Here is a 13,500-nt window from a genome sequence, read left to right as displayed (position 1 = left end):
TGATAGAGAATTTCACAAGTAAATAAATCATTCATAAAAGCATAGTGAAGAGCTTTGCATGACAACAAGTACAATTTTCCATTGGTAGGTTGTTCTGGACTAGAGAATGATGAATAAATGTGTAAATGTGTGTCTTTAGAGTGTTGTTATGAGTTGTTTAGATGCAATGTAAGCTGTATTGACCAAAAGTGTGCATCTACTATATTTGTATCCTTTTTTTTCTTCACATGAATCTATGAATACAGAAGAATCATATCCATTCAAACTGCCATTTAGTGGAAAATATATAAATAAAAATGTAAGATTAATGTCTTTTAAGATGCAATTTATTAAATACATTTATTTTTTGAACTGTTGGGCTAGATTTCTAAGCCTTTTACAACTAGAAAACTGCGGGCAATAGAACTCCAAATGACAGAGGACTGTCAATGGAGCACCCTCACAAAACCACATTTTTCCTGCTTTTAAACACATTTCTTTGACAACATGCATTACATTCTAATGTTCCGTGTCAAAGTAAATGTTTGTAAGCTAAATGTGTTGAACTGTTATGCAAAGCACTGTGTCGGTGTTTGATTTTTGTGGCGCAGATTACCTGCAGATGCGGCTCATTGGCTGGCAGTCATAATTGGCCAGTCGCTCAGAACAGCTGCCCACTCATGTAACCCAATAGAGACCTGTCTACTTACGTAATGTCAATATTAGCTTTTCTCATTAACAGCTAGCACACATGGAATTCTCAGAAACCAATGATGTGAGTAACCAACTGTTCACATTTTAGAGCAAAGCCAAGCTTACGAGGACAGTTATATGTTACAGCACTCATAGTATACATTATGTAAACAACATATTCATCGTTTTGATACATTAACAGCACTATCTCCTTAAGTCTGGTATCACGCACAACCATTTTCAGATGCCAATAAAAGCAAATAATAAAGAGTGTTTTTTCTGAAATATTAAAACACTAGTGATTGGGATATAATGGGAACCAAGTGTGAAAAAGCTTAGCTGTGATATGCATGCAGAGTGCTCATAAATGGCTTTTGATTCTAAAATTCAATTAGTAGAGGTTTGGACAAAGAAACAGTTTTAATTAAAAATAGAATTTTTTATGAATGTCTTTGTAGAATTAATTCAATGCATCCTTCTTCACTTAAATCTGTTTATTATTATTAGATCTCACTGACCCCAAATTTTTGAATGGTATATGTTCCAGTTACATGAATGCATATGTAAGCCCTGTAAAAGAAAACAAACCCTTGGGAGTAAATACATGAACAGACATGAGGCTAAGATTATTGTCAATATGAGTGATGCATAGTATAGCAATGAACCAGAGGCAAGTTAATTTGCATGATAATTAAAGATTATATAATTTTTTTGTCTCTTATATTTTAACTCCCCACACAGTGCATTGTCTCATACCATACAACATACAAAACTATGCTATTTAGTTTGATGTCTCTAGTGGTGTAAAAATAACACAATTTAATTGTTAGGTCAGATGAGATAAGGGATAAATAAATTTGTCAGTGAATTGGCTTTGCTGGTTTGATTCATAATTATTTCCCAGAAGGGAGAATCTGGAAGTGGTGGTCATGATTCTTTGGCTTAAGATAATGGATGTAATATGAAAGTCCAGCAGGTAAATTTTGGATGATCTAATTTGTCAGGCTTTTTTATTGTTATTATTTGTAAAACTTAGACACATGTGAAGTGAAACCTTCCTACAAGATTTATTAACACCCCAGTGGCAAATTTAATTTATGACGGTTAGCGATTTTATACCTGAGCTCTGGGGCTTGGTGGATTGCTGCTCAGCCAGACGTGAAATGCATTTAATATATTTATAAAAGGTGAGAATGATGTTGTAACCCATTCGATTAACATTTGTATGGTCAAAGCAGCCTTTTAGTGTGTGGAGGAATAATCTTTTTTAAATCTGCAACACTCAGCTGTTCCTTCACATCATGCTTATGGGCTGTGTTGGTTATAGTTTTACCCAGAGGGTTTTGTGTTGTTCACTTTGTAGACTTTGGAAAGAAACATAAAAACTGAAACATTTTATTGATTGTAATTCAGGCATTGTTCTGGAGGCTGTAATGTGAATTTTCTCTGATAACTTCCAGTGCCTGCTGGAGGTTACTTACCTTCTTTTAGTCTGTATTATAGTCTTTCTGTATTTGTCTGAGATTGATATTGATGTGTATTTCTGTGTTTACTGTGCAGACACAACTGAGCTATTACTTTTTGTTCTGAGCTGAAATGTTTTAAAGGAGAATACTGGTCAATGTAATTTTTTGTCATGAAAGATTTTTGCTTGCTCTCTGTTTTATCTGGAACATGTTCTGGCATTCTATTTTATGTATGTGGATCTCTGTGGATTAAACTGTTGATCTCCTCCAGGGTTCATTATTATTTTAGTTCATTTGTATTAGACCATTGCAAAATTATTCTGCAAATGATCTGTAAAACCCCTTTTTTTCTGACATATTAGGAAAAAGATTTTGTCTGTGTTTCACAGTCTCTGGTTCTACTGCAGATTGTGTGATGCAACCTTGTATCCCTTCAGTATACACTATTTATTGGGTGCATGGGGATGTGCCTATGTTAGAATTATTCTGTAATACTGGCTACATTTATATAGCCAATGTTTGACAATTATATTTATCAAAATAAAGTGACAGCCTATTTAAAAAAAAAATTCTGTCATTTACCCATTGTCATATCATTACAAAGAGTTTTGTTCTCTGAAATATGGGTATGGAAGGACATTAGTAAATTATTTTATTAATGATTTTATTAATTTTTGCAGTGAATTCTCCCTATGTGATTTAGCAGGAGACAGTGGATCTAGTAATATACTAACAAAATACATGTGAACAGATCAGTCAGTCTCCTTTCTATAACCTGAATATAGCCTTGGTTAATGCTTGTAACCATAGTAACAGAAAAATTTATATTACAACATCAATAAAAATTTATTTTTTATTTGTATTAATTTTATTCTAAATTAGGCAGCTCCTGCTGTTCTCATCCTCTCAGATATTACACATATTCCATAATCTCTCCAGCTCTTTTAAGTTCTTCTGCTCAGACACTAACCAGGGCCTTATTTATCAACAATGGGTAGAAAAGCTTCCAGATTTTGTCCTTATATTTACACACATTCCTACATACAAGTTGGTAAATCATACACTTTGCATGAAACTGTGCTTTACGCACTTATGCACACATACGCACTGTTGATAAATGAGGGTGGGAGTTCTGTGATCGTATCCATTATGTTCCTGAACCCTTGAAGTGTCATTGATGTGCCTTTTTTTAGCCCTATTGTTTCACCCATTGATCCCTGGTATTTTTAGAAGCATTGCTCAATGCACACTCTCTGAAGTAAAACACAGATTAAATTAGATAGTTTTACTTGATGTATATAGAAGGGTATTGCTTCATTAATTTAAAGTTACAGCATCAAGCAGTGTTCTTCCCACCAGTCACACTTCTCTCCAGTTTCTCTGTGGATTTGCACTGGTACTGAACTGAAGTAATTGATTTGGCTGTATTCCTTTGGGGTCAACATCTTTTCTAATCTTTACTTTCTGCATTATTGAAGAATTTTCTGTGTCACTGATCTATGGCATCCTGAATTTATCTATCTGTGATTGAAAAAGCTAAAATCCTTGACTTTGCAGCAAGGTTAATCGCTTGTGCCAAGGGTGAATCTCTAAAGATTTATCATTCTCTTAAAGCTTATTAAGTCTTTTGTGCTCTAACATATCAAGAGCAATCTGAAGTGAATTTGGTGCTGCAGAAATCATTTCCTCGACTATTTCCTATTTCTATTCATCTCATTCAGTCATACTTTTAAGACGTGCATTAAGAGTAACTAATGGCTCTAAACACGCTTTTGAGTGCTGAATGCAAGTATTGGCTGTTCAGTTTTCTGTGATTGGCAAAAACATTGTGTGAATCCCTGAAGTTCAAAGCCAGTGGTGTCCAAACCTTTTTCCTGGAGGACTAATGTCCTGCAGAATTTAGCTCCAGCCCTAATAAAACACATTTGATCCAGCTAATCAAGTTCTTCGGACTAGAAACTTCCAGGCAAGTGTGTTGAAGCTGGTTGAAGCTAAAACTCTGTAGGATGTTGGCTCTCCAGGGGAAGGATTGGACACCCCTGTTCAAAGCCCTCACTTGTCTTTGTCTTTGTATTGACTTGTATAGCCTTGCGGCCTTATCAGACAATGACTTTGCAGGTAGTGTTTGCACACAAAGGAACCTGGCCAAAGTGATTTTGGACAGGACCTCTAAGGCAGCCAAACAGTTTAATAAGCATTACTATTAATCCAATTTCATCCTAGTAGTTACATTATAAGTTAATAAAGGTTACATACATTTACACACACTGACCACCAAATACAACTTTCAGACACATTCTTTCTTTTTTATGCTTATGGAATGGAACACACAAGATTTTATCAAAGACAGCAAAGAATACATATGCTGCCTTCAAAAATGTATCAAATGGAGGCATCTCAGGAGACAGGAAATGAAGATGACACTGGTTTCGGATGTGCCTCCATTCCTTCCTACCTTGGATTGCATCCTCTAAAAGCAGTTTTAATTGTGCATCTAATAGAAAAAATGTATCATATATTTAATGTAAATCCATTTCAAAATCATTCTTACACTGATGTTTAACAACACTTTAAATGTAATTAGACAGACACTTTTTTGGTGCTCTGACCTCCAAAGTTTTTTTTTTGGCAACAACAAATGCAGCTGAACAGCTAGCTCTCCATGACAGTGATAATAACTACAACCATACTTGCTTTCAATCTGTTTAATTTTCAGTAGTTTCATTTCAGTTTTACTAACAACACAGTCTCACTCCCAACTTGTCAAATTTTGCCGCTTGGTCAGAACTCCTTAATGTCAATTTTGGATGCACAGGGTATCCCTTTAGCTCCAATTTTATGTGAAGGGTGTCCGTTATGTTCAGTTGCTTGTCTTAATTTAATGATTTTTGCATTGGCTAATATATATATATATATATATATATATATATATATATATATATATATTCTATAAACCCACCCATAACCTAAACCTACCCACTTCTGAACGATATAAAACACACAGGCAAGCAGTATAAAAGCATTACAAACAAATCAACGCACTGACTCATGTGAATTGGCCCACATATGATGAAGCAAAGATGGCCCAGCTGTAATACATTTGCCAAACATATGGCACAATAAGCTCTGGCTAATGTGTCTATAGTATAATGTCTAACTATAATGTCCCGTATAGGAGACCAGTGTTGGCCCAGATCTGGGCCTCAAAACAGATGAGGGCCACTTTTGGATGTTGCACTTGACGCTGACTAACTGAAATTAAGATTTGAAATTGGACATATGGCATCAGGCAATGGTACAAAGGAATTTGGCTACTTTTAGTAGAATGGTACACAATTAATTGATGCAGAATGATCTGGAGTCTTAAGAAGGCCACGTGTCCACCCATACAGCAATCAGTGTCCGCCCAGATCCGACACACATCTGGCCTGCATGGATTTCATACAAGCATAATGTGGGCAAGCTCTTTTACACTGCAATTCTCAATGCACAGGTCCAATCTTCTGGTTTTAGCTGGTCATTCCAGCTGGAGGGCTGGAAATGTGGCCATATGCCCTCTAAAACCAGCCTTCTGAGCAACTTAAACCAGCTAAAACCAGGCTGGGAGACAAGCTAAAATCTTTTAATAAAGCAACAGAGGATGGGGCGATTCGCCGTAGAAACAAACACAGGAATATTCTTAACCAGACAAAACAGAAAGAGAAAGTAAGTTTTCAGTTTTCATAAAAAACAACTGTTGCCATTTTTGGTTAATTTGGGTAGCTTTCTAATGCAGCAATGCTAAGGTTTACTTGAGGTCCATGTCTGTAAAACATCTGCCCAAATTCCATTATTCCAAATAGTATGTGGGCCAGAGCAAGATGTTGGGTCTGGACCGAATCTGGGTCAAAATTAAAATAAATGTGGCCCAGATTTGGCCCAGTTCTGTTTTATATGGCTTATTTATGGCTGATATTGGGCCTTCCTTTTGGCTTCCTTGTGGCCCAAATTTGGCAAAAGAACCGACCGCCAAGTGCCATCATTCCATGCCAACACTGGGCGAGATGAAAGTGTCAGATCTGAGCCACAGCAATTTTGCTATCTGAGATAGCATTTCACAACAGCATGACGCGATGGGTTACAAGACACACAAGAGCCAATCGCATTTCACGACCAAGGCTGACGTAAGACTTCTTCTGGTGGCAATTTTTGAATCTGCGCACAGAGACTGCAGCACAGGACAGAGACGGTGATTGCGTCTATTCCTCTCACAAAATCAACTTTTATTTGATAATATTATTATTTATATTATTTTGAAGAATATTTGGGATATTAATATTATTAGAAATTTAATATTTTTGAATAAATAATGATGGTAGTTATCTGCCTGTTATATTTTGTGTTTAATTGACAAATGTTTTTATACATGTCCCATATGTCTCATATACTTGTCCATGTCCCATTCAATTTCTACATGACATTTCTACATAACGTTTTGTCAGAACTCTCTCTCTGCTCAGACTTTTCTAATGACACTTGAGTAGAAAGAGTCATTAGCACTGATTTGATCATTCATGCTCCCGAATGCCATTTTGTCCAGAGGCAAACAGGAGGAGAATGGGAGCAATTGAGAGTAAACGGTTGTAGAATACTGATTCAGCACTGAGAAGGTTCTTAGAGCTTGAGATTGTATCAAAGTCCTATTTTGGACTGCAGTGCAGCACAGTAGGCCTTATCTTGTACTATTCCAAAACATAATCTGTGTTATGCATACTGATGAAGACAAAACAACAACTTATTCATGCATTTAGTTATCTCCTGTTTATGTTTGTTTTAATTAAAGCCAATGTGCATGGTGTCATGTTAATTAAACTTGTTTGAAATAGTTTTGACAGTACCAGGTGTACAACTAATAAGTGAAATATATAACATTGTTGATGAATACTAAATAGAAACAAGTTTGAACAGATATTCTGTATTGAACTGATTTATATTCCTGTTCTGTGTCCATCTTTATTCATTCAGTTTGACTCTGAGCAGATGGTGTTTGCCTTTGTCACTGGTTGCTATGCTTGCTTTTCATTAGAGAGCAAGAGGTCAGTGTTCAGTGGTCAGAAGTCATCCCAAATCAAGGCTTCTAAATTAGGACTGGGTCAGAGATGAGCAGTCTAATTCATGAGAAGTTTAGTTTCTATTAGAGTCAGAATGTTTTAAATGCAAGAAATTTGTCGTTTACATTAGCCAAAGCTTATATTCAAGATTTCTACAAAGTTTTTTTCTAATCTAGAGTGGGAATTTGCATGGTTAGTCATCTTATATATATATATATATATATATATTGTAGTGGTAAAACGGGTTCCGATGTCCAATTCTGTCCCTTTGTCTATCTATATATATATATATATATATATATATATATATATATATATATATATATATATATATATATATTTGTAGTGGTAAAAACGGGTTCCGATGTCCAATTCTGTCCCTTTGTCTTAGCCACTGTAGGAGGTGTTGATGTGTATGTCCTGACGCGTGCAAAGTAAAAGATCCAGATTTGTTGAGGTTACAGCAATATCTTACATTTATTTTTAACCAAAACAAACAAACTGTAAAATAAAACAAACAATTTAAATCTAAATGTAGGCCAGTTCCATGCCATGTGCACGGTCAAAAACTGTAAGCTCCACACCAGCGCCCCCTCCTGTCAGGGATAGTATTTCCTTTTAACATTTTCTCAGCTCTCTGGTACCTATAGAGGGCACACACTTAAAGAAACAGACACCATTAACATTTTAGCACCAAACTAATATTTAAATAAACATTTATAAAATTAAAGTGAATATGGCTCCTACACACATATATATATATATATATATATATATATATATATATATATATATATATATATATATATATATGGTCCATGAAGTTCACACAAGTTAGTACAGAATGTAAAAACATGTCCATGCACAAAACCTTGGTGCAAAAATACAGATATCATTTTAAAACCTTTCTGTCTGCTCTTGATTTACTTGCCTTATGTTTAGATGCATGAACCACCCCCATGGGACCGCATGATTAATGGTCATGTCCCCTTCAGCTGATTCATAACAGCCCTAAAAACCGGTTCACTTTCATTAACCTCCTCCCACACAGTATTAGATTAAATGTTCTGAAAACATGCCTCATTAGTTCATCGAGATTGACCACCAATTTGTGCTTCTATGAGGTCTCAGAAGGTTTCTCATGTAACTGATTGGTTTTAAGATTTCATACATTGACCAGAAGGATCGTGGCTAAATGCTCTTTGGAGACATCAGGGTTTGTATTTTTGACTGATGAGTTCTCATCAGTGAATCTGTAATGAGCACAGTTTATCACACCTCTTTTCTACTGTGAAAACATTTTCATTCCAGGATGCTAATCAGCAGTTTAAGTCAAGCCATGTCCATTCAGTTAGCTATTGTTCCTGTATTTGTTTTGTTGCACAGAGACACTACACTTTTGGAGCTATTTTCATTGCTATTTTCAAAAATATTAAAGTAAATATAAAGTAAACAACAATCTAAAATGTATGTTAGGTGAATTGTAAGGAGGTGAATCAAAACCTGTATATGCATTAAGACTGATCTGAGAAGGTATATCCAAAGGAACAAAAGGACTTCAAAAGAGAGTAAACACCCGTTCCTGTTCTGCAGGAAAAGGGGACCCTTACAGAATTAAAAAAAAAGCATAGGAACAACATAAAAATGGGATACTGGGAACAAAACCAAGTTTCTGCTATAGCCATTTCAGTTCCTGACCTGCACCGTATAGAAAAAGAGTGGAGTGAACTGAAGAGAAGCAACATCATCAAGCTGAGAATATAAAGGGTCTGGAGTGATTCTGGATGCAGAAATGGTCACTGATCTCTTGTCAGGTATTCTCTTACCTCATCAGGCATTATAGGAGAAACCTCAGATTTCTCCTATAATTTTGGCAAATTGAGAATTCTAAAAGTATTGAATAAAACCATTAATCATGTCCAATATGTATTAGAAAAAAAACATTTATTTTAAAATGAGACCCCCACCCCCACACACTTGCACACCATTTAAATACTTATTCTCTAATGAAAGGTTAGATTTTTGTGATTTCTTTTAGTAAAATATCAAAAAGGATTAGCAATGCAGATTTATCTTCACGGCCTTCTTTGATTCTTCTTTACCATGGGTACCAACAATTTATTGTCAAAGTCAAAGTTTATTGTCATATAGATTTTGCATTCTGTTCTTTTTTATGTAAAATTTAGTTCATTCAATAATAATTAGCAAGGTTGTTATTTAGCTGCAATGATGATGTCATCTCTTTCTGATGGGCAAATTAATAAGAAAAAAATGTAAATTAGATAGCAATCAATATAGCACAGGGCCCCACACATCCTTGTCACAAATAACATTTTCTGCTATACTACTTATTGCAAGTGGAAATTATCTGCACCTCAGTATTAAAGTACATTAACTACAGTATTAAAGTACAGAATGCAATTTATTGAGTGTAAATGTTAATTTTGATTGAAATGATTAAATAGATGCCATGATTGACACCTTACTGGGACAATAAAGCCCTACCTACACCTATCCAACACTTAATTTTCAACGTTTTGATTAATTCCTATTATTGAACATAAATGAACATATTATGCTACATTGAACCTATGTCGATGGCGTCAAAATACAATTGCCATATATTTTACAATCTGTGCCAGCACAAATGATGTCAAGCTGTTGTCTTTTTGTAATGATGAGTATACCAATCACAATTAATGGACGGAGCTAGTGTAAATAGCCATTTTCTAAATTATTTTCTAAAAGCCTGATATATATATTTTTTATCATGAAGTACTAATCCACGCATATGTTTAACCACACACCTGAAGCACCATTTCTCTAGCAATTTTTCGTTGCTAGCTTGGCACACCTGTTACTGGCCCACTTGTTACTCAATTTCAATAGCTCAGACCTAGGTAGTGTGGTCTTTTTTCCACCAACAACACATCAGTCTGATAAATCACCTGCTTTTAGACCATTCAAAAGTACATAGGGCAACTTGAGTTAGTGTGATCTTGTGTGTTATTTTTTAAATATGCTGTCATGCAACATTTGCCACAGGCAGGGCATCAGCTGTCTCAGCTGTGATATCTTGTTTTGTCTGTGAGAGCAGAAAAATGGCGTACTGTTGGGTCAGACAGGATGAAATAGCACCCGGTCTTATCCATCTGCACAATCTTCTTCTGCGATTCAACCTATGACAGTGCTCTAAATCACCCAGCATGCACAGGCACAGAGAGAGAGACTGAATGCTTGTAAAATCCTTAGATTTAGTTCTACAGATTCATAGAAATGTCTGTTTTAAATCTAAATGATTCCTTGGATGGGTTAGTAATTAAAGCTTAATTCACCCAGACATTCAAAAGGCATATTTCTCAAAATGTCCCGTTCCCCATACAATTATATTCGTACCACTAATGTATATGTATTTAAATTACAGCTTAAAACTTGCTTTATGCTGTTCTAAGCATTGCCTGCCTGTGTCTTATTTTATTGTTCAGATTATGTAGGCTAAAGCACATTTGTCAGCATGTGTTGTTTTAACTGTGCTAAATATGTTTTATTGTGCTATACAAGTGAAATTAAAATTTTTAAGAATGTTCATAACCAAACATTTTAGGTGCCCACTGAAAAAAAGAAGAAATTTCCCAAAATATCTTTCTTTATTCATTTTTGAGTTAATTATCTCTTCTACTGAGATTTGCTAAAATGCACGGATTTGGCTTCTGCAAAGCTAGATAATGGATGTGTGAATTATTTTGGGTAATAGATGTGTGAATTATTGACATAATTCCCTGTCTGTAACGAGGGCATCTAATTAGCTGTCAGAACTTTCATTAAACTACTTTGGGTCATTACAGACATGTCCTTGAAGGAAACTTTTGTTTTATTTTTATTGAGGGTAAGGACAAGACCTGGAGCAATTCTTAAATGATAATGCAAAACCTAATTAGGATTTTAGATAATCTGGGGTAGAGATTTTATAACTAGGACTTCAGTAATATTAGGTCTTTTGGCATTTTCTATTTATCTTTTACTGCACATAAAGTTTTTTTCTAATCTGTGCCTCCTCTTCTTCACTTTAACTTGCGTTAAATCTCTGAGCGTTTGGGATTTAAAATCCTTAAAGGTTCCTGAAATGTTATCTGCCTGTTAAATAAGCCATTACGTTCTATTTGAATATGCACATTTATAATAATACACAACATGACCCCAAAATCCCATCTGCAGCCTGATGGGAAAGTTAAGCTTTGCTCTCTCCATCCATAAGCAACACAAAGCTTTCCACTGTCTTTCATGAATACAGATGAGCAAAGGAGGAGCTGAATTCGTCCTTGTTCCTCCCATCCTCTCACTATCTTTTTCTCTGGTGACAAGTGCACAGCTCAGAACACGCTTCAGCCTTCCGTTTACTGATTGGATTCTAAGTCAGAACAGACGCTGCTATCGCTGCCCCCAGTCTGGCACTTGCAGCATTACATATTCCTTTCATTTTCAGCAGTAGGTCCACTGCGGTTGCAGTTGTTCATCCATGTCCTGTTTTTTTTTTTTTTGGTTGATCAGTTAATATACGTCGTCAGACTGGAAGGCTCAATGTTATTGAAGCTTGTATAACAGTCAGTTTGGGGCTACCTTTCTCAGAGGTATCTATTGGCTGTGTTGATGCTTTGTCAATCTTTAAATAAAAAAAATTTGCTCCATGTGCAAAACGTTTAGTGTTTAGGAAGTATGGCTGGCACTATTAGCGAGGTCTTCAATCTTCTCAAAGTGATTGTAACATATTACCATACATCAATACAACACAAAGTTATTACTTTTTATTCAGAAAAGATGTGCTACATATATATATATATATACACACACTTGCATTGACCTGAGGAGGTAATTAACACTTGTAATAACTTGTTCTAGAACGTGAAATTATATGATCCTTTAATTGTACAAATACATATGACTTTTATAGGATTTTTATTATGCAGTCATGGGTAGAGTTGTGTTTTAAAAGTTTGGTACAGGCTTAATCCATTTCTAACAATTTCACCATCTTTTAGAAGTTCTTATGTCTAAGATAGGGTGACCATAGCTGCAGTTGGCTGTTTAAGCATTGTTCATAAGGCTTATGATCGCAAAATTAAATGAAAAACATTAAAATGTCATCATTTATTAATTTATTACCACAAATATGTCACAATTTCTAAAATTATGAATAATAATAAGAAGAATAATAATAATAAGAAGAATAATAATAATAAATATTGACAATTTGACCAAACCCAGCAGTCACGCTTTTAAGAAATTCCTTTTAAAAAATCCCTAAAGTCATTGTATAATTTGCATGTTGGTAGCATGGCTGATAATAGTCTGTGATTATGCAAGAGCTTTCTAAGCGTAGGTCTTATTAGGGCAGTTATTAGCTTTTATACATCACTTCTTGTGTAATGTGAAAGAAAACAAGACAAAGCAGATGGGTAGAAAAATTGTCATGTCATATTATATGTATTCAAGTCCATTGTGATCTTTTGGGCCCAGAAATTTTGTGATGTGGCTGTTGTTGTCATATCAAATCCAACATGGTGGTTGGCTGGCAGGACATTAAAGAGACAGTGAAGATGGCTGAAATCTTTCCAGAGGTCCAGCCTGCTGTCCTGCCATTCCTCAAGCCATGGGATGCCCTGGGCCAAGCTGTTTCAGTGGCTGAGTGTTGGCAAAGCCATCCAAGTGTTGTAGTGTTGACACAGCTTGGTCAAACCCTAATGGCTATTTATAACCTTTCCCCTGTTGCAGTGTTTTTGTTGTTGTTGTTTTCTTTTCACAGAAAAGGACATTATAAGGTCAGTTTGTCTTTCAGCAGATATTCTGAACAATAGTGCTGGCAGTAGTGCTTAATTCATTACTAGTCATTCAGTGTAACAATTTCACAACAGTAATACTAATAGAATAATTATGTAATAATAAGCTTTTTGCAAATATTTAGTACATATTTAGTCTGTTCCACTGAACAGTTTGTAAAACATAAGTAAATAAACATACACCCATTCATGTATCTTAAAACATTTCCGCAAGGTGTTTTTGAATCAACAAAAAAATGAAAGAAAGCCAGATTCAAGCACTTAAATACTTTATTTATTTCAGGTGTACATCACCCGTTTTACATGAAGGCGTTTGAGAACACCAATCAATGAACAGACCCCACTTCAGCCCATAGGTCTCATAGAGGAGGCCCTAGCCTGAGTGATGGTATACACCACGGCCTGGGGAGGGCCAAAAGAGGTCTACTGCATCCCGTT

The sequence above is a fragment of the Puntigrus tetrazona genome, unplaced genomic scaffold (assembly GCF_018831695.1).
Source record: "Puntigrus tetrazona isolate hp1 unplaced genomic scaffold, ASM1883169v1 S000000004, whole genome shotgun sequence".
In the NCBI taxonomy this organism is placed as follows: domain Eukaryota; kingdom Metazoa; phylum Chordata; class Actinopteri; order Cypriniformes; family Cyprinidae; genus Puntigrus; species Puntigrus tetrazona.
This window is presented reverse-complemented; position numbering follows the sequence as displayed.